The sequence below is a fragment of the Aptenodytes patagonicus genome, chromosome Z, assembly GCF_965638725.1.
Source record: "Aptenodytes patagonicus chromosome Z, bAptPat1.pri.cur, whole genome shotgun sequence".
In the NCBI taxonomy this organism is placed as follows: domain Eukaryota; kingdom Metazoa; phylum Chordata; class Aves; order Sphenisciformes; family Spheniscidae; genus Aptenodytes; species Aptenodytes patagonicus.
The window spans coordinates 34,160,021-34,181,577 of record NC_134982.1 but is presented as its reverse complement, the minus strand read 5'-3'; the positions used below and the strand labels follow the sequence as shown (position 1 = coordinate 34,181,577).

The following is a 21,557-nucleotide window of genomic DNA, read 5'->3' as shown; positions in this document are numbered from 1 at the left end:
AAATAAAAATATCCAAGATTACATTGTATTAAAAAACAAAGTAGTGCTTCTGGAAGTGGAAATCAGTTTTACTGAAGGGTGTTTTCAGAAGATTGGCTACATTTTATGTAGCTTTTTAGAAATCAAATGTCAGTTCAACTCCATTGTAGGTTTCACAGATTAGAAGTTACAATTACAACAGTTCTTGGAGATTTGATTTCCATTTTGCTTTGAAACACTTTGTTACAGACAAAAGGTTAAAAAAAAATACAAACACACAGACATTTTACATTTGCTATGCTCATCGTTAAGATGTCTCAGTGCACAAATAAGAGAAATAAATATACTCTGTGATGACTTCTGTGTCATGGTCCAGTGTGATACTTTATGCACAAGTAGTTAAAATGGACAGCTTCAATCTTTGTCAGATGAAGCTGGAAATAGAGCTTACCTTTTATTAGGAAACACATATCTCTTGCTTACAACTCAGTGCTAATAAACCCCTAAACTTGGGGATTGTTAACATATAAAATATTAAGATAATCCCTTTATATATAAACAACATGTTGTGGTTTAACCTCAGTCGGCAACTGAGTACCACACAGCTGCTTGCTCACTCCTCCCCCCCGCCCCCTGGTGGGATGGGGGAGAGAATTGGAAGAGCACAAGTGAGAAAAACTCATGGGTTGAGATAAAAACAGTTTAATAATTGAAATAAAATGATAATAATAATAATAATAATAATAATGTAATAATAATACACAAAGCAAATGATGCACAATACAATTGCTCACCACCTGCCGACCAATTGCCCAGCCAGTCCCCGAGCAGCGGCCCCCCCGGCCAGCTTTCCCCAGTTTATGTATTGAGCATGACGTCACATGGTATGGAATGTTTCTTTGGCCAGTTTGGCTGTGCCCCCTCCCAGCTCCTTGTGCACCTCCAGCCTTCTCAGTCGGTAGAGCATGGGAAGCTGAAAAGTCCTTGGCTAGTGTAAGCACGACTTAGCAACAACTAAAACATCGGTGTGTTATCAACATTGTTCTCCTCCTAAATCCAAAACACAGCACTGTACCAGCTACTAGGAAGGAAATTAACTCTATCCCTGCCAAAATCAGGACACAATGTCATTTTAGGATTATGTTAACACAGCAAACTTGAATTATTCATTCCAAAAAACACACCATAATTAATTTGAATAAATGTCACCAAATTTTATAAACATCTTACTTATGGGGTGCATTGAAAAAATGAATATGAAGAAAAATGGTGTCTGGTTATTTTCTGTTTCCTTTTCCTGCATGCTGAAATTTTATTCTCATTAAAAAAAGGGGGGAGAAGAAAATGTATTGTGTAATGTTGTCCTGGTTTCGGCACTTACCCATCTTGTCCCACACACCCTGCCACTCATAATTATTCGGCTTTGGGGCAGATCTCTGGATGATATTCTTAAATTGCTTATTAACTTTAGACAAAACCGAAACAATATTCCCAAGAAGTATTAATAGAAGTATCTTAACTGCCCAAGGATGTTCAAAATACTGAAAAGTTACTGTAATGAAGGAGGAAACATCATAGAAGAAGGTAGTGACACTGCCATTCTGTATTTCCTCCGTAAAAAAACTCTCAGAAAAGTTACTGCAGTTGCTAGTTCTCTCCATGAAATTGTATCCGTGGTACAGTAACGGCTTCATTGCGAAGTTTACATACCACGCTAACGTCAAGGTCAATGTTCTAAAAACAAACCGCATAAGTGAGACATCACTATTCACTGCAGACCACAGCAAACTGAAAAACCCAACACCAATCTTTAACATGTACAGCAGGAAAAAAAGCGCGATGCAGATTATACAAATCAATATCGAGAACAGAGAAATCAACATTGTGACCCACAACTATTAACAGATATAAGTTCCTTAATACACTCCGGTTAATCTATTATTATCTCAACCCTTCGTGCCCCACGTTGGGCGCCAAAAAGGACTGTCATGGTTTAACCTCAGTCGGCAACTGACCACCACACAGCCACTCGCTCACTCCCCCCGCCTCTGCCCAGTGGGATGGGGGAGAGAATTGGAAGAGCACAAGTGAGAAAAACTCATGGGTTGAGATAAAAACAGTTTAATAATTGAAATAAAATGATAATAATAATAATATGATAATAGTAATAATACACAAAGCAAGTGATGCACAGTACAATTGCTCACCACCTGCCGACCGATGCCCAGCCAGTCCCCGAGCAGCGGCCCCCCCCGGCCAGCTTTCCCCAGTTTATGTACTGAGCATGACGTCACATGGTATGGAATGTCCCTTTGGTCAGTTTGGCTGTGCCCCCTCCCAGCTTCTTGTGCACCTCCAGCCTTCTCAGTCAGTAGAGCATGGAAAACTAAAAAATCCTTGGCTAGTGTAAGCATTACCTAGCAACAACTAAAACATCGGTGTGTTATCAACTTTGTTCTCATCCTAAATCCAAAACACTGTGCCAGCTACTAGGAAGGAAATTAACTCTATCCCTGCTGAAACCAGGACAAATGTGAATAAAATAAAGTATCAGTTCAACTAGATCATTGTCAGTGAAAAACACTTTGCTTATGAGAAGCTGAAGGAACATTTGAAGCTGTTGCTATTGTGAAGGATATTTATGAACTAGCATGCCAGCTGATCCTGAACCATGAGGTCTATGACCACCAGAACATATCCCAACCTTATTATGAGTTTTTTTTGCTTTGTTACATTTTTTCTGTATAAGTTTTGTGACAGTTAATACACCCTATCAATTTTGCTGGGTATTTTAAAGAACAGAAGAATTAACTTCAGTAATCTGGCCAAATTCTAGCTGGAATAATTACAGCCTAGATAAATTACCTTTCTGGTTTTGATAAAGCAATATTGTCTTTAACTCCTTGTCCTAGATTTTGTGTTAATGCCAATATAAACTATCTTTTGATTGTCACCATTTGTCACAGTATTGCCCATGTTTCCATGGGGAATAAATTGTTCTTGGTAAACATCATTTTCAATATGAAAGTAATAATAATTATCAGAATATAAAGTACAATATTACTAATATGAAAACTAATATAGTGATAGAAAACTTTCTGTTGTCACTCTGTCCAAAAAGAAGCAGACAGAAGTTTCTGTCCTATCATTTCTGTATGACAGTGTTTGTCAGTATTGTCAATCTGATTCTTGTGAGCCTGACTGCCTACACTGTCTTTTGTCTTATACTATTGTAATGGCTCTGGGGCAGAGCCAGCCTTTTCAGTCTTTATGTTTGCAGATCACCCAGTACAATAGTTTATATGTGCAGGAATTATTCTAATACCCCTTGAGAACAGATAAGAGTTTGTATGTATCAGTTGTTAAATTGAAGTATGTTGTAAAATTTCACCCTTCTGGATAAAAAGCACTGTATATCTCATGGTCTGTTTTCTATCCTTATTTATAGACAGGCAGAAACACTAGCCAAAGAAAAGAAAAAAAAAAGGTTGATTATTCAGCAGTCCTTCTAAAGCTGCAGCTGTGCCACATGATTGTTCCTTCAGTCTTGTGCTTTTAGTTAAGATGTGTGGAATCATCTGGTAAGGTTTTCTCAAAAAAGAAAAGACAAGGAAAAAAACTTACTTTTTAACTCTTAAAATATCACACGATCAATTCTGATGCAAGATCCTCCTCAAAGGTTCAAATGTTGTACTGAATTTTGCTGAAAGCATAATGACCAGAAAGAGGGCTAAACAATAACAGCAGAAAAATTGCCTCTCCCCAAAAAGTTTATAAAACTAGTTTTTCATTAGTATACAAAATGACAGTATCCTTTCTGAAATTCAACAGCTAGGTGATTAGTTTATCTAAATGCTCGAAATATCTTTTCACTTAAAAATTGAAAAAAAAAAGGGGGGGGAGCAGGGAAGGAAGGAAGGAAATTATAATCAGAAGCATATCCAGACTTTAACATTATCTCCCCATCAGCAAGATTTCAGTATTACATGAAGTCAATAATCTCAGAGACACACAATGTCACTAAGATATTATTAATGTTATAAGACACTTTCTTAACATTGCAACTCAGTCTAAAGTATTATCATACTACATAGACTTGTAGTGAAAACATGGCCTCAGCAAATTCAATGGCAAAATTCCCACTTACTTCAATGAAGCTAAGACTGCACTCTTTAAGTTTGTTGTACAACAGTCAGTAATTTTCAATGCCACGAGCTGAAGTCTCCTTGAAGGGCAAAAGGATTTGTCTGTGATATTCTGATTTACCTCATACTGTTTAAAATAATCCCAAAATTTTAACTGCATCTTAAATTCTTCACTCTACCAAATTTTCTGGATTTTTGTTTACTTCAAAACTTCAATGCTCTAGTGCCATTTTCTGGACTTCAGGAAGCCATAACACATCTGTAGCCAACTAGCATGCTTTTAAGTATCCATAATTCATCAAGGCTTAGATAAAATATACTTCCTCTGAAATTCTCACCCTGCTTGGTATGGATGATCAAAAATAAGAATGTGTCCACCCTGGTGTCATGACTTTGTAAGAAAATTAGTAGCAAATCACAAATCTGAAAAAGGTTCCCCCCCTGCCTTTAGGATACTATCCAAGTTCTTTTGAAGTGAATTAAAGACTTTTAGAGAAAGACATATTTTCTGATCTGATTATTTGTAATTCTGTCAAACATGGGACACCTTAAGTGGCAGTTTTTACAGTTTCTCATTTGACTCGCACACAGAGTGTCTAGGAAGAATTCTTTGGCTGTGCTTGTTAGAGCCTATGCTATCATTTCAGCCTATGACCTGATTTATCCCTTCCAGTTGCAACTAAAAGTGAGTCTCACATTGTCAGAAGGGAGGGGACACTTGGGCAAAATCATAAAATGCAAGTAGTTTGTGAATGTTTATGTACCTAATCAAAGAGAAATTGAATTCACTGAAGAAAACTTCCCATTTATTTTAATGGACATTGGATCAAGTGCTTGGTTAAAATCTCATTTCCATTGGTTAATATTTTTATTATTGATGTGTCATATTATGTCATATCAACACACATGAGGTAAAGACTGGAAAATATTTCTACATGTTTTTTCTTCACTTCCAGACTAGACTTTAAGAACTTTAAAAACTTATCTGGATTTACAAAGAGAGACAATCTTGCAGAGTGTAGATCTTGACCAATTTTTCTCCAGTTATGCATTTCTGTGTTCCATTTGGAGCCCATTTTTAATCAAAATAGACAAAACTAGATAAGTTTTTCTTACATTATTTCTGTCCTTGTTACCTATCACAAGTCTATAGGCAAATATTTAAAACACGTCTGTATTTGCAGGGTAAAACCAGAGCACTACATACTACTTACATAAGCCTTGAGAAATACAAGTTTCCAATTCTCCATATCATTCTTTCTCAATATATTTTATTTCATTCCCACCCAAAGAATATAATCCTAAATTCTTTGACTATACTTCTGTGCTTCCTCTCCTCTTTCAGTTGATTCTATTTCTTTTGAAGTAGAGGACATTGAGTTCATATGTTATACAAGTGTAGGAAGGAAAAAAAATATTAATAAGTACTAGACAGTGTTTTATTTCCTACTATTTTTTCAAATGTGTTCTTTACACTTCTTTTACAAGATTATAAGAAAGAAATACCACACTCTAATACATAGCCCTCAGTGAAATGGTATTCTTATCTCTAAAACAGTCAAAGGACTTTTAAAAGTTTTATTTTATTGTACAAAACTGCAAACTATCATCACAGATAAAGTTTTTAAAGAGAGTTCTTTATGCTCTATTGGCTGAAAAATTATGCTGGATTATTGTTTTGGTGGCCTCTTGACAAGTTGTTCTTTAGCAGTAATACTTAAAATACCTTACTAAAGGTATGACACCATATTACTACATAATAACCAGAACTACTGCCAAAGTTGATCATCATTTATATTCTGTCCTGCACTTCTAAAGAATGATTATATGCAACTTTTGTGTAAGATCTCAAATGAAAAAATTTCATAGTCCTTAAAGACATTAATAAACCAGATGTTTCAAAATGGTAAACTGAATAGATTGCACATCTTTTGAAGTAAATGATCATGTTTTTCAGGAATTTTATAGTAAAATAATATCTTGTTATGTATATCAGAGCTGGGTTTTATTCTTCTGAAGGAAATGTATCTGTGATATTTCTAACCTGAATTTTGATGTCGCAAAGATTCAGCCAGAGAGAGTAAGTTTTACACCTGAAATCCTGAAAATCATAAGAGAAAGTGAAAGTTGTTCTATGACAGAAATCTTCTTTATATTTTACACATTAAAGTCACCTCCATTATGAATTAGTTATGACACTGATTAAGATAAACTTTCCATGTTAACAGCTGTCAAGGAAGAGGCATTTATTATTCTTAAAATGAAGTCATTTCTCATATAAGTATGGAAAAAAGTAAAGAAAATAAAATTTTAAATACTTATTACTGACAGATACCAGTATCAGCATCCAGTAATAGCACAGTCATCCTGTCTTCCTTAGCAGTACTTCTCAGGATGACAGTGACATTGAGCACTATGGATGAAACACACCAGCTCAAAAAGAGGAGGCATGCTGTCCGTTGTGTCATGCAATGAGCTTGTTGTCATTGATGCTGTTGTTTGTCTATGCAGCAAGTTCTTCATTGCTCAGTTAAACTTCTAAAATTATGTCTACTCATGGAAGCAAGAAAAATCTGTGTGGATGAAATGGAAACAGCTTTTATGGAATAAACACTTCAGCCCTTCCAATTTTAGTTTACCTTTTTCAGAACAATTTTCAGGAACATCAACATGATGAATAACAATGAGAAGAGCCCAAATAAACATCTAGATGTGTTTTGGCTCAGTGTTAAATTCTGACATTGCTTTGCTGTACCCACTTCTGTATTATCAATATGTGCCTAAGCATTATAAGTCACAATTCAAACCAACAAAATGAGGGGATGTAGAATCATAGAATCATTAAGGTTGAAAGAGACCTCTAAGATGATCGAGTCCAACCATCGACTCAACACCACCATGTCCACTAAACCATGTCCCTAAGTGCCTCATCTACACGTCTTTTAAAGACCTCCAGGGATGGTGACTCAACCACTTCCCTGGGCAGCCTCTTCCAATGTTTAACCACTCTTTCAGTAAAGAAATTTTTCCTCACGTCCAATCTAAACCTCCCCTGGCGCAACCTGAGGCCATTTCCTCTCATCCTATCGCTAGTTGCTTGTGAGAAGAGACCAACACCCACCTCGCTACAACCTCCTCTCAGATAGTTGCAGAGAGCGATGAGGTCTCCCCTCAGCCTCCTTTTCTCCAGGCTAAACAACCCCAGTTCCCTCAGCCACTCCTCATAAGACTTGTTCTCCAGACCCCTCACCAGTCTTGTTGCCCTTCTCTGGACACACTCTAACACCTTGACGTCCTTCTTGTAGTGAGGGGCCCAACAGATGTAGATCTAATAGACATCCTGAAATGACACTTTCAAGTTTTGGAAGGTTGTCCTTCTCCAGCTGAGATATGTAAGTGGATCATCACTCAGTTTAATAAATCTGGGTCTCCCTGAAAACACATGTAAAATTATAGTCCCCTTTGTTGATCAGGACTTTAGGATTTGAATAACACTCTGAGAGTCAAAGCAAAAATGTTCTATGCTGCTTTCTAACTCTTCTGAAAATCATATGCACATGTTTTAATGGTACTTTTCATATAAAGGGCCAAGAAAAAGTTAGCCAGAATATAAATTCATTTGTGCTCAAATAAAAAATGTGGACCTATAGTTTGCTATGAAATTTTAGATGCTTTAAGATGAAGTGTATGTTCAAAAATATGCATTACTTAGTAAAGAAGAAAGAGATACATAGAGATCTGACATATCATACATATTATTTATCTATTACTTAAAATTAAGTGGTGCCTTTGCACTTATCTTTACATTTTATGCAAAATGTTTATTATGTCTTTACTTAAACATTACATTCACTTTACTTTTTAATCTATGGTTATGTAATAAAACAGTATAAAATGTTCATAAAAACCTGGTAGTGCACAAATTCCACCAGAAATTGTTTTTAAAAAGCATATTATGTTAATATATTAAATAAAACAAAATTACTCTTCTGCTCCCTAGTTAACCCTAATTACTACAGCCTGCTTCATAAACTACAAAACTTTTGAGTTCAAGTAAATTAAAGTGATAACGAATTCAACTTCTTCTGGTATAGAAGTAGTATGTATTATATTTAAATTCAAATTTATTTCTACTTAATAATTATAGTATATAGAATTAGACTTCTCATTAAATTATTATTTTCCTCACTTTCCGGTAAATAAAAGTTTGTATTACTCAGTATTTATTAGACTTACAGTTTTTAAGGAAAGAAACCAAAATACCAAAGGCAGTGTTGTTTCATATGTAAGATATAAAGCAACTTCGCTTTCTGTGAACAAACTAAAAGTCACTCTTTTTAGTATCTTGCCAAACGAAGTTAATGTAATTGTCCTTCTGTTCCAGAAGGCAATTAAGTTGTCCCATGTCTGTGTTTGGTAGACTTTTTTCCTACTTATGTTTAAAATTAATAATTTTTTACTTTAATGTTTAAAATCAAAATGAATATTTCAGTGAGACTTCTAGATATTCTTACCAAGCATCAAAGGCCCAGGTCATGCTATTGAAGGTAATGAAACTTGGCTGACGGCAAGTCTAGAACTCCTCTTTCCACAGAAAGCAGCTTTGTCTGCCATTCCTCTGGACAGACTGAAGAAAACCTGTTGCTTTTAGGAGACTTCTGCCATAAGAACTCATCAATCTCTACAACATCCAGCAAAGAATGTTACTCTGAGTTGTTCATCTGCTGTACAGTAACTCATATATCTGAGTACCCTGTGGTACTGGCTTCTCAGGTAGCTCAAAGAACTTTCCATGTGAGCCTTTTGATATCTCTTAAAGATAATATCGTGTGCAAAATGATCCATGCACACATTGCACTTCAGTCACTCATGGAAGACAGGGAATAATACAGATTTTTCAGCAAAACCTTCACTCAAAATTTCAGCTGTGAGCAGCATCCATCCGTATTTCCATCCAGGATTTATACGTGGCTACCAAGTGTTAAATGACAAGGTATATGTTGGCGAGGACTGGTGAAAAAGAATGTGCCCGTTCTACTTTTTCTGAGTTGTGTTTATGATGCACACATATTTCAAGCTGTCTTTAGAATTCATTTCTTAACAGTTTTTTTGCTTTCCTGTGCGAGAGCCAGTCTTACAGTCCATACAACTAAAAAGTAATATATGATCTTTTGCTATTTTCTGTTTAATATATATATATTTGTAACTGGGCAAGGTACAAATGGATGCTTGTTGTAGGTCTCAGAACTTACTGTAATGCATAAGGAAGATTCCAAATTTTTTTAGATACTAGGTTTCTGCCTTTCTGTGGAATATGCTGGCTTTTCTAAATTACAATTTCACCCCCTTTTAAGCAAGACCGCTTATTAAGCAACAACTTTGTTTTAACCTTTTTTTTTACATCATGAACACACAATAGGTGATAATTACTTTCACAAACCACAGAACATTTTTCTTAGTTACATTTTTATTAAATATACTGAGTCATATGAATTCCATTAAGGGATACCAACAACATTATACTGTTAAAAAAGTGAAGGAAATTAAGATAAAATAGTAATACTTTATTTCTCCAATGATACACATTTCAGATGTCTTTTCAAAAGTGCAAACATGTTTTCAACTTAGTGTCACACTATGACAGCAAGGTCATTTTTCTTTTTTTGATATTTTGCTTTCCCATTCTTTGAGATACTCCAGTGCATCAGCTGTTGTTTCAGCTGTGTCCAGTACCTGGCCATATGTGCACTACATGCTTGTTTTGTGAGAAATAAACCATAATTGAAAGTAACTTCTGCTTACTATTGCAAAGCCATATGCAGCTACATTCTGAAATGATAATAAAATATTACATTGCAGTAATATAGGGTGAGTGCAGAGGAATTTTTTAATAGGAGGGGCAATAGCTTTCAGTAACAACCAATTCAGACTAACTTGACAATCTGCCATTATTTATTCAAATTCAAAGTAAATGTGAATAGAACATGAAAGTAGTAAGTCTGATCATTAGAATACTAACTCTAGCTGACAAGCAGGATTTTTTTTTTTTTTTGGGGGGGAGTCTTAAAGAATATCGTATAACATCAGCATAATTTTACTCTTTTTGTTTAAGGAGTATCAAACTGTAGTCTTTTCCTCTGTACCTCCTTTCTATTTTCCTATTGCAAGCTTTTTTAAGGCCTTTTTTAAGGCTCTTCTTCATAAATTTGTGTTGGCCTGATTTTGGATGACTGATTTTTACAAATGTAACTGACAACTTCATATCTTCTTTATGGCAGGATGTGTACCTCAGTTATAATTCTGTATTATTAAAAAAAAAATCATATTAAATGCATCTGGAGTTATGACAAAGAGTTTTATTTTTTTAAAAAGTAAAATTTTCTTAAAATGCAACTTTGTACTGTTTTTTCCAAAGATTTGATGCAAGCAACATCCAAGTCTTTGGAAAGATTCCTGTTTTCTAAAAAAAACCTTCAGATATCATCTCTCTGTCCTTTATTATGCGTTCATTTGCTGCTGAAGACAGTGAATAGCATAAGCAGTAAAGGTCTTCTAATGTTTATTTTAACTTTATTTTAACTTATTTACTTTAGATTATACTAACTTCCATCTAAATGCAATGTATAGTTAGCTATTTATATATTTGGACAGGAAAATAAATGGGTAGTTTGACTCCATGATAGGATTACAATTTTAAAACAGCCTATATTTACTGTTTTGTCCCAGCTAAATTTCAGACATATGTTCTGGCTATTCTAGATATTGCATGCTCAGAGGGTCACACCTACCAGAAGAAATTTATTATTGGCTAGTTTATATCCATGCTTTCATACTAAGTCCATGATCTTCAATGATTTCTCTGTCTCCCTAATATTTACCCTCCTGATGAATCTATATGGAGCTGTGGTATTTTCTTGTAGCTTTCCTTTTCTAGATTAAACAAGCTGGGAAGTATCTTCTTCTTAGGCAGGCTGTGAGGCCTTCTGACCATCTTAATAACTCTTTTCAGTTCACACCTGTCTTTTATATAGCTTTAGCATCTTTTTAATACAGGTGACCACAGTTATCCATTGTAGAGAGGTAAAGGTGTGAATTTTAGAAAGACACGGTGAATGAATGTTTATCATAACTTTTTTCTTTTCTATTCTTTTCTATTTTGTCATGGCATGAACAAAGTAGAAGGCACTAGTTAGAATTTTATAGCAGTGAACTTTGCTACAAACACCAAGAAGGGTCTGCTTAGAGCACTAGCTCTTTTTCCTAAGAAAACCAAGCATGTTTCTGATTCCTGATTCCACTTTGGCATTTCAGTTCCTGAGAGTTCCTTGCTCTTTTTCACTAACTGAACTAACTGAATTTTTAACCCCAAATCTTTTCTCTCTTGCAAGTTTGTCTTGAGATTTAAAACACTGCTTTGAGAAACACAAGCTGTTCAATTTTTATACCATTTTCTGTGTAAAAAAAAATGCGACCGTGTAACTAAAACTCAGATAAAATGAATAGTTTTACAAAATTTAGTAAAGGGACATAAATATCTGGAAAAATTCAAGTTTTAATGGCTTATCAATAGATAAACATTATACTTTTCTACTGGAATTATTCCTTTATGATTTTTTCCTTCTTGTTTTTCTGCAGCCTAAATATACATACATATGGTATTCCAAAAATGTCTCAGCATTGCTTTTCTGGTAGCTAAAAGGTCTGTTTAAGCTTTAACACTAGTTAGAAGATAATAATCTTTTAAACGGGCAATGACCTAGATATTATAATTCATATACTGGCAGTTCTCCAAATGTAGAAGTTATTTATATCTGATATTTTAAATATTAAAACAGCAGGTTGATACTACAAAAACCATTGGGATTCTAGCTCTTTTTTTTTTAGTCACTAATTATAAAAGTCTCCCTTATTATAAAGAGGTCAGACTACACAAGACCTTTTTAGTTAACCAAATGTTAGCCAAATTGAATTTTTCCAGTAATTTCTACTGTTGATATTGAATAGAAAACACAAAAAAAAAACCAAAGAAAAAACAACCAGGAATTATTAATTTTAAATGAATTAACAATACAGTGATTTTTTATTCCTTATGTTAAAGTTCTCAGTAATATTGCCTTGTTTTCAACCTCATTTATTTATGTTAATGGTGTTTACATGTGTATTTGTAAACAGGAGTTAAAAATTAGATAGAAAATGTAAAGCCATTTTTTTTTCAGGGTGAAGTTTAAAAAAAAAAAAGCTATTTTATTCTAAACAAGTTTTACTTTCTTCAGAATCCCTGATAGCAAGTAATATTATTGCTATCTGTGATGCAATGAACAGCCACCGAAGCTCACAAAATATCCATGCTAGTCCCATGAAGCCAGTAAGACTAGACAAGACAACTGGTATTGTGACCAAGAATAGTATTTTCTATAGAGAAAAGTAGATTTATAAGTGATAGGCTGAACCAAGCATGACTATCAGCCGCTAGAATGGAATAATACCATTCAGCTGGCGTACTATCATAAGTATGAAGCTGACTTTATACTAATATCTGTTGTGTGGCATTTCTTCTGTCCATTAGGAGCTGTGATTGAAAGGATCCATTGCAGGAAAGACCAACTAAAAACATGTAACATACAACATCCAACATAGAACATGTAACATTTGTTTTTCTAGCACTATATTCTAAAATCTCCCTATGTATTCCATGTCTTGTATTTCATTACCTGTTTAATGACTCCCATCTGGATGAAAAAAACACAATATAAAACTCGATTTAAACTCACTGCATTATCATATTAATTTGTCTTCATGGATGGAGATGATGAGTTGGGTAATACAAAAATACTTTGATTGTTTAACTCATCAAACAAATCAGAATAAAATCTTAAAATCTGCAATCCAATCTATCCTCAAGTCACTGAAATGTATTTCTGAATAAATAGGAAAAGGACAGAAAAATAATGAAAAAGATATTTCGTAATGAAAGAGTTGCACCAGCTGAGAAGACATTGAAGAAAAGGTAACTGCAATTACTTGTAGAACCTAATTGTCATTACATGAAGAGAAATAATGATAGAGTAATGAAGTTATTTCTTGTGTAGAATGAATATGGCTAAAGACATCTACTTATTGAATTTGCACTGGAATTGTGATAATTAAGGGTCACAAGAACATATATACTATGAAGACATAAAGCCAGGAAAGCAAACTGAGACTGTAGACCTGGAGTCAAATATGAGTACAAGATGATGATGCAGAACCAGTAGTCCAAAAGTTTTTATAGTTCCTTAGGTAATCACAGGATTTACATTGTTTCATAACTCCAGACTCCATTAACCAGAGCAGATTGCTAGTTTTGCGATCCAAGTATTGAACTGAAGGTAGGCAGCATGCAAGATGAGATCATCCAAGGCCTCATTATCTAGAAAACTTAAAGTCCCATATAATTTCAACCTTTTTTAAAAAAAATAGTTTCCAGAATCTTAATCCAATCTCGCATGCAATGAAGCTCTGATAGTAAATATTCCAATAACAGAGCAAGTACGGTATTAAAGTTGTGCCTGGAAAGGCTTGGAGAGGCAAGTTTTCTTCTGAAGTTATTTCACTAACTTAATGAACCAGAACAAAAATTCTGTGAATAGCTAGAACAGCACAACATTGGAGAAGAGATAGCTCCTATGTGTAAGAGAAATTCAAGGAAACAAGCATTCACTTGAAATTAAGCCTTACTTCTGTGCTTTTCTGCCTGTGGTTTTCTGGCTGATCTGAGTAAGCATGAAGTAGGGTTCTATGCAAAAAAAGATGTAAGGCCTGGTCTGCATCAAGCTAAGTCAAGACTGAAATATGTTCTGGAGAGCGAAGGGAAGGAGGAAAGAACACTGACTTGTTGAGAAAAGTTTCTCTCACTCATGGGAGCTTTACATGTTCACATAACAGGAGAAAATTTTGAATGTGGTACTTGACTCTCTACTTGATATTTCAGTGACTGTAATTCTTGCTGTGTAACAATACACAGATAATGATCCTGCCTTCCTATAGCATCTAGTATGACACCTGTTAATTGTCACTGCCAAGAGCTCTCCACCGATAACTTCTTCATTATAGGTCACCCTACTAGGGGGTATAGTATTGACTTTAGTTTGGGGTTTTTTTAGGGTTTTTTTCCCCTTATTAGCAATGTTTTAGGAACCCTGTCATTCTTGTGTTACACAGGGATTAGTGGAGTCAGGACACAGGATGCTATCAAACAAGATGACCTCTTTCCTTCTTTGGTGATATTTTCTCCAAAATTGTTTCTAACTCTGTCGTATTATGATCCAGACTCCTCACTGAATGATAATCTGCACAATGTGCCTGTTATATTCCATCAAGTTAATTTTGCAATACTGACTCCCACTGGCTATGGAAATAAAGATGAAAAAAAGCCCATCAACTGACACATTCTAAAGTCCAAAGTAACAAAAAAAATCTTACCAGACATAAAAAGAAAAAAACTGCAAAGCCTGTAATTAGACTTTGAAACAGAACTGGAGGAGCACAGCAAAGAAAGTTATTCTAATTATTAGTCTTCTTCAGGATTTTACATCACTTGTTTGCTCTGCCATTCAAACATCAAGCCTAACTTCTCAGGCTCTTGAGGAAGGAATGATTTTCAAACTATGAGTTGTATTTCTAGAAAAGTTAAGTAAATGCATAAAAATCCTAAAGACTCAGTAGAATACTCTGGAGAGCTATTATTAAGGGGAAACATGATATTGAGTCTAAACAACAATTTGAATAAAAGTGGCAAGATTAAGTTTTAAAGATGACAAGATTAGTTCAGGTTTCATCAAAAATATGAAATTCTAATTTCACAAACTTGCTCCTTTTCTTGATATTTTGAGAATTTTTCTAACATTATCGCACCTCTAGTTAGATTGAGTCAGTGAGAGGATACAAAGAAAGGGTTCATTTTTTAATTGGTTTCCTGCAGAGGTGTTAATAGGAAAGAAGACAATCTTCATGTGGTTTATTTAAATGTAAATATGAAGTGGCTTTCTGCAGAAGTCTGAACCTTCTGAAGACTATTTCTGCAGGGCACTGTCTTACAGAAAATAAAGTTATGATCACCTGTTACAGATTACAGTCCAAAATACAGATCTGAAGAAGCTGTCAGGTATAAGCTGTTGATTAATGAAAAAAATTAAAAAATAAAAATAACTGTAATCCAGATGACACTTTCTTTTTCTCCTGTGTAGAGATTTTATCCGGTCACTTACTAACAGCTGCAGCCATCTATTAGGCAATTCCTTTTTCTTTATATTCTAAATCCCTCCTAAAACATGTCAAATCAAACGTTCCAGTTGTTGAAGTTTTATCATCTGAAAATAAACATTATAAAAAGAGTTAAATCAACTCCTAATCTTTAGCAAACTATAACATCCCAGAGGAATGTAGTTTGGTGGACAAACTAATTTAGAAGGCTTTAAAGATGCAATTGGATATGGATATTCTGGTATTGGTAGTGTCTGAGACTATCAAAAAGGGGACAAGAGTTGAAATCCTACTTTCCATGCACTTTTTTTGTTTTGTCCAGATCCTGCCCTTGCGTTACAAGTTTTTCTCATTCCTCTTCCAAGGAAGTAGCTAAAGATGAGAGAATAAATTTCTTATGGAAAAAGTCAAGATTGTGTTTTGTATGCTATAAACCTACAGCTCAGGAAATTTACAAGGGCTAACCAAATTTAAATCCTTTTGGAAATCTCTTGAAACTCTTTGTGGTTTGTAGTAAATAAATTCCACCTCTGTGCATATTTTGTTAAAAATTATCTTTCATAATTTCTCTTTCCTGACCTTTGCTCCCTACTTTTCCAGACTTCTGACAGTGCTTGGAAAGTGTCTAGTGTACAGTGACTGTAACAGCAACAATAGGGTACAAAATAATATCAGAACTCATAGCAACTCAGAACTGGAGATCAGGATGACTGACAAAAAGACTGTGAAGGAAACTTAGAAAACTACATATTGACTGAAAACTGTTAATTAGTTTTATTTTTTAGTTGTTTTAAAGACAAGGACAAAACTTCAGGCAACTGACTTTTTAGAAGTATGTTTGAACTGTAATTTTCATGCGTTTTTTTAACTTCTTTGTTCATCTGTAAATTGGATAACAGATTCTTCTAGCTTTCATTCCCACCTGTGGGAATACCTCACTTTATGTAGTAAGATGCCATCAAAAGTGTTTTAATAAATTGCAAAGGCTTCTTACAGCTGAAGACTACGTAGAGAAAAAATTTAAGTATTTATTTGCTTTCTGCTTATAAAAGGGGAACTTTTTAGTTGATGTAATTTGTCTTCTTATCAAAGTTGTTGACTTGTATTCTGTGAAATACTTGCTAAGCGAAGTCATAGGTCTCCCTCCATAAAAATCTTTTTCTTTCTCTCTTTTCTAACAGGAGTTGGAATTCCCAAAGTTGAGGTAGGAAACTTATTTTATTACTGGATAATTCAACTAGTTTACTCAAAGCCAAGAATATTAAGCTTGATAATGTGATTCTTCTTATGATTTGTATCTAGCAGTTATTCACTATGGTCATTTACAGTGAAGGTTTACAGTTAGAACAAATTTTCTTTTCCACAATATAGTGAACTATTGTGGACTCTTCTTGTCAGTGGTGTGTTGGATAAAATGTTCATGTAAAATAATCAACTATGTTTCTAAGCTTGCAAATAATTCTGAAGCATAATGGCATATTCCAAGGCTTATCTTTCCATTAATGCTGAAGTTTTCCTGTAATTTATATTTAAGTTTGATCTGGGGCCCACGAAAACAGAAAGTTTTTAGGGATTTGTAACTTCACTGGGCAGTGGAACACACTCTTTTGTCTTTCCAGAACTCTGTAATTTTCTTTAAGCCAAAGTAGAGGGAAGCAGGTACTTCTGACTACTGATAGTTCTGAACCTGCTTTATCTACACAGATTTGTGATAAAGTTAAGTTTATCAGGGCACACAAATAAAAATCAACATGTTGTGTTGTATTTATGTCTCATTTTCAGAATTGGAAACACCCAATAACTGCCATATTTTAGTGCTAAGAAGCTCAGTTATTGCAGTGAAATTGTGTGGAGAAAAAAAAAGAATAGCTTTTTAATATAGCCTCTTGAAAGCAAATTTTTAACTTCAGTATTTTGGCAATAATTTGCAGTTCTGTATTTGACTACAGTAAATCTTACTTTATCAATAACTCATTTAATTAAAAGATAAAGAATATTCATAATATTTAACTTTAGTTGTGGAGCTGGAGGTCTTCAGGATGTGTGTATGTCTTTGTAGAAAAAATACAATCTATATTACCTTCTATAATATGACAAATGTTTAGGACAGACTTAGTATACTGAAAAAAACCCTTCATTTTAGATGTAAACACTGGACAGAGGGTAGACAAGGACAATTAGATAAGCTATAATTTCACATCCCTGTGGACTAAAGATTATTTTTTCATTATTCTGTAAAATTTTTGTATGCAGTGTAATTTTGGTCTTATTTCTACCCTCAACCCCCAGTTCTTACTTTTTTCTTGTTGGAATATGAGACGTGTATTTTACAATTTTACTATTTCGTAGCCCAGGGATTTCTTTGTGCACTACCATAATTTCTTTCTTGAAAAACACAATATATACTGCTGCTTTTCTTGACACCAACAAATACAATTTCCTCTGGCATGGGAGTGATCCCCTAAAATACTTTCTACATCTATTTTAAGAGAGCTGTATGCTTAACAGCATTTAATATATACAGAGAACCTACAGGTTTTTTTAAAGTATAGTCCGTTATCCAGGAAATTAATTCTGTATTATCTCTTAAACATGAATTCTGCATTTCATTCAAAAGGTCCCAAGCAAGAGTGATTTTAAATCAAAGGTGATATCTTTACAAGGTACCACTAAATAATGAAACCCTTGTAGCAGTGTTTATCTCTGGAAAGGAAAAAGAAGAATCCTATTTTTAATAGCACTTCCACCTAGATTCCTTCCATGCAAGCGTAACTCTGCATAGATGCTCACATGCCTTTTCGCTCACAGTTCATTACAGAGTGGTGTGTCCAATGACAAGTGAATGTCCCAGAGGTCCTCTTAGGAAGCTCTTCACCTTATTGATAGACTTTGGCATTAAAACTCATAGTTCCTCTGCTCCAGCAGCTGAAAAGAGGCTTTAGGTCCTATACTGAGTGGTTGTGTGAAGAGCAGCTAGCTGGAAAACATAAATTAAATAAATTCACATCTAGAAATGAAAGAAGTCATAAGAAATAGGAAGAAAAGGGCAAATTAAATGTCTGTAGAACCTCATATCTGAAAAACTTCTATTCTGGTTAAGAATCACTCTTGTTTCCTCTCTTCCTGGAAACTTGAAGAATAGGAAGCAAGCAGCAGTGCAGAGAGCAAGATTTACCAGAGAGCAAGCCCTTTGCTTCTGGATGCAGGGTGGTGGTGGTCTTCCAGCAGTGGTCAGAGGCCGATTGGTTAGACCCAGTTCGAATTTCCTTTCATTTTCCTGTTGTGATATTAGTGGAAAGGAAACTCTACTGACAAAAGAAAGTGTTTAATGTTTTGTAATTTAAATACAAGGCTAATAAGAATTAAAGAAAATGGAGTTCAGGTTGGTCATATGGCCATTAATCAACCTCGAGAAATAAAAGATTTGACCGCTGGGCAGAGAATTTCAGGTCCAGCAAACCAGATCTCCCTCCCATTTACACAGCACGGTCCGAAGCAGACCAAGGGATTTTGATATTCTCTGACTCTGGGGAATATGTGGGAGCACTATACAAATATGTTGGGCACAATTTATGCCTCTTCATAGAAATATATATGTGTCTTAACAAAATTCTTTGTGTGTCACTTTATCTGCATATTGGTGTCCTCTCTCCCATATATCAGTATCAGATGACCACATCAGAGATCTCCACATGTAACAATGGAAATTCTAGCAGAAACCAACCTGCATCTTAGTCTATGTATTCCAGGATAAGCAAAAGTTCCCTCCAGGTATTCCAGGATAAGTAAAAGTTGCCCCTAGTTATTAAGAACAACAGCTGCTTAGGTTTCTGGTATAAGTAAGGGATTTGTTATTTAAGACCTTCAGGACAGGGCAGGGTTAGGTCATATACTACATTATGAAAATTAATGTTCCCATGTCTTATAGGATCAGGAACTGTGTTTGGGATAGAAATTAATCCATTAGAACTGATGAAACACCAGCATACAAATTATATATATAATTATATATGTGTATTTATTTTTATCTCATGAATTCCTTACCCTTAACCTTTTAAACATAATAAAAGTCATTAACTGATTCAAATAGCCTTTTTTTTTCCTTAATCCTGCAGGTATCTTTAATGTTGTCATTCTCAAAAATACATTTACAGACAGTCTGGGCAGGTGTGTGACTGAAAAAGGTCAAAGCAAAATACCAGCATACTTAACAAATATATTTTTGCACTCCGTCACAAAATCCTTTTGGTTGCGTAGCAACTGTCTTTTTAATTACTACTTGCAATCTAGATTTTAATAATTTAATTAGTATTTTTCTTCATTAAATTGTTTCACCCAATAAATTTAATGAATTCAATTCATTGCTTGTTTTTAAGTTGTCCTATTTACCTGCCTTCTTTGCCCTTCCAACATCTTTGGCTATGCAGTAGAGACTAAAAATGTCATTAATTTCATATCAAAAACCACAGTCAAAAGGACTCAGCCTTATCCAATAAGCAAAGATATATCATTTTAGGTAGCCTTTGTAGCTGAAGTCATCGGAATTCAAGTAAGAGTTAGTGAAGTCAGTGGGGCTTCATAAAACTGCCACGTTAAAACTACAAGGAGTCATTTGCAGGACTGGAACTAAAACTAAGGTTTTCAGAGGCAAAATTCAGAGTGATGTGGGATGTTCAGAGTAGCCTAATTTTAAAGGTAGCGATTTCAGTGCTTTTGAAAAAAATGTTCACCTCATACTATTTAATATTAGATAACCAGATTTATAGTCCCTTATGAAAAATCCTCAGCTATTGCTCTGTATTAAGCTGCTGCTGGGAAGCTGAAGCCTAACAGGAACAAAGTAATGCAAGAACAATTATGCAAGGGGGAAGGAGATGGTATCTAAACAGCTGCAGAACCGCAGCCACATTTACTGTAAAGAGCTATAGCTGCTTCACAGTGCAGGTCAAAACTGCCAACTGATCTAAGGACATATCAGTACTAGTAGGAAAGGTTTACATACTAAGCTGGTGAAAATACATGGTGCTAGGCACTGAACAACTCAGCCTATGTCTTCTGGATATGAGGGAAGGAGACAAAGGCAGCATTCCCTCTTAAATAGTTTGCTTATCAGTACCGCTGTCTGTATTGGCAGGCAGCAAGAAATTTTCATTCAGCAAAAGCACCTATGTGATACCTGTTGGAAATTATGTCTGCCTTCCTTCTGAGATATCATCTGTTAAAAACTTTAATTTTTAAAGGTCTTAAAAATTTTATAAGACTTTATATTTTTGGTACCCATTTATGATTTGAAAAAGTATGCTTTTCTCTCATTTTCCCCCAAATTAAGCTTGAATAGAAATTCAAGTCTGTATATGATACTTAAATATCTGAGTATCTGAAACAGAAAAATCTATAAGTGATTTATAAAAGTGTTCTGATACATTTAGCATTTAAAATATTATTTACTGAAACCTAAAAAGATATTGTGTGATGGGTAGGTTTGAAAACTGTTCCCATGTCCAAAAATAAATAGTTGCTCTTTAATGAATTCTGAGAGGCTGAATTTGTACTGCAGTGCTTTCTGCCACTCTTTGAGGTATTACTCTAACATATTTTTAATTATTTTTACATATGAAATCTCTACAATATTCATGTCTTCCCTTGCACCCATACAGGCTTACACATGCACTTCCCACTTTCCCACCTACACTGAATTTTCATGGCAGTTTTGAGATTATCAAGTATTATTTTAAGACATTTTACAGGTCGTTTATTAAAACAAAACCACCAAACAAGACAACTTTAGTCTTGCGGGTAAAAACTTTCACACCTCACCTAAAAAAAATAAACTCCTTTGTTCATTATCTCTCTCATTATAACATGTTTGTCTAAATAGAATTAATAGAGTACCTACCACAGGTTTTGTGCACTGATTGCACATGAATTTGTGGATGTTAATATTCAAGGACATTAAAACAAAAATAAAATAAATTAGATCCTTTCAAATAAGTGATACTTTAACGTTTGGTCCCATAAAATAAAATAAACATTATAAAAAATTAAGCCTATAAACATCAGGAAGATGGATAAGTTGACACACCATTCTGCTTATCTCTGTTTAATAATATTATATTTCATTTCCCATGCTAAGAAAACAGCCATTACCCAAAGCAGCCATTCGTAAACAGCCATTGTGAACAGATTGCATCC

At 34.5% G+C, this 21,557-nt stretch overlaps 1 protein-coding gene across 1 annotated transcript in view; it reads left to right on the top strand.

Annotated features, from left to right (window-relative positions):
* The window catches only part of PTPRD (protein tyrosine phosphatase receptor type D), a 1,297,197-nt gene that overhangs the window by 695,038 nt on the left and 580,602 nt on the right, over window positions 1-21,557 (top strand). The window contains exon 6 of the mRNA XM_076363450.1: window positions 16,547-16,569. The gene's annotated coding sequence lies outside the window, so the exon portion shown is untranslated. The remainder of the gene's footprint in view (window positions 1-16,546; window positions 16,570-21,557) is intronic.